The sequence below is a fragment of the Linepithema humile genome, chromosome 4 (assembly GCF_040581485.1).
Source record: "Linepithema humile isolate Giens D197 chromosome 4, Lhum_UNIL_v1.0, whole genome shotgun sequence".
In the NCBI taxonomy this organism is placed as follows: domain Eukaryota; kingdom Metazoa; phylum Arthropoda; class Insecta; order Hymenoptera; family Formicidae; genus Linepithema; species Linepithema humile.
Genome location: NC_090131.1, coordinates 26,696,494 through 26,698,347, shown reverse-complemented (window position 1 = coordinate 26,698,347; position 1,854 = coordinate 26,696,494).

Sequence of the window (1,854 nt, the reverse complement as noted above, 5' to 3'; positions counted from 1 at the left end):
GCCGGTTGGTATGGTTTCATACTTTCGATTCTGCTATATTATTTGATTAGATTCTTGATATTAATTTGTGCTTGCTTTCAATATTCGATGTTCTTGTCATCCCTTATCTGATTCCGTTATCCATTATATTTAATCATCGTAAAATTGAGAACTTACATTTTTTTTCAATTTTTCCTAATTATAACCTATAAATTAGAGAAAGGTTAATTTTTGTACATTATTCAATTTTTTCCCGGACTTTTTTTACATGTTGTGTTATATCATCGTTATTTGAACATTTTTGGAAGAGAATTTTTTCTTGGAAAAATACTTTCGACAAAACAAAATCTTTCGGAGAATTCTGAACGGGATTTATCTCCCCGTCTTCTATAAGGTAACATTATTTAAAAGGGGTCGATGCCCGTGGAAGTGTATTCATGTAACGGGTGGGAGAGAATGTCAATAAAGAGACGAGGAACATGAAAGTTAAGGGAGACATGATTTTCTGAATCAATGTGACAACCCGTTTGGAAAAGGCGTTTGCGCGTTATCAACCATGAACCTTTTTTTTTACGCAAATCATGCAGCTATATATAGATAACCTTAATTTGCAAAAATAATGAAAATTGATTTCTCTTTTTAACATATCATTTTTTACATACAAATATTAATCATGAGAAATATAATAATAAATGTTTGTTATCGTGCTTTTACATATATATTCAAGTAAATGGACTAACAAATTTTTTTTTTTTCATTTTAAGGAAAGCTGTAAGACAACGCAGAACGACGCAAATATACGCGCCAACTGCTCTTTGCATAAACACACGTTTTAATATCATGACCAGTGCGTAGACAGATTGACTTCACTGACGATAGCAATGAGTCAACGTGAATTTTTGTCGACCCAGTGTACTGCTTCCACCACTACTTTGCATGTGAAAAATGAATCATCGCCGACGCGATCTCGTTCTGCGTTCCTACGAACTGCGCGGCGATACCGTGAATTCAAGAGGTTCGTTGCCCGTTTCGTCGTAAATATTGCCTTATAAGGCAAATTTGGAATTACATTAAACTAATAATTTTATTGCAGAATTAGCAAATTGATTATACGAGTTCATTATAAATCAGTTCAATTTGTTATTTTAAACTAATATTTTTGCAAAGATTTAATAAACTTAAGACAATCATTAAGTGCATTTTTATTATTTTGGAATGTTAATTAAAATAGAATTGATAAAATCTTTATTGCAGGTTTCGAGAAAGATTAATTTACAAGATAGAATCCTTGAGCAGTCTGAATGGGAGTATTTTTTAAGAGAAGATGCCTTTGATTGTGAGTTTAATAATATCCGCCCTAGACTCTTGAAAGTACAAGTTTTGGAAGCCTGAAAAGATAAGGCAGGATTATCCTACACGAGCTCGTTATACTCGTCGTATATATCATTGTCGTTCTATCAACCTATGCATTTCTCTCAAGATTTTTAAAGCAATATAGAATACATTATTAGAAATAAGAAAAGTAATATTATTCCTTAAATATCTCTTGCTATCAATCACACTTTAAAATACATTAGAATTTTGATTCTTTTCTGTATGCGTCATAATTAGTAAAAAAATATTTGGATTATTAGATTTGTTCATAGAAGAAAGTACAAAATATATATAACGATTCGTTAGACTAAATAATAATCTAATTACAATCTTCATAAAATAATAATTTTATCGTTGATTTTATTTTTGGATGTATTTATTAGGTGAAAATCAGTGCATTCCAAAGTGAGACACGAAGAGCCAGCATGTGTCAAATCGCCGCCGAGAGCGTCGTGGAAGTTCGTATGCTTTCGGCGATGGTCGGCCAGCTGGCGCGCGCTG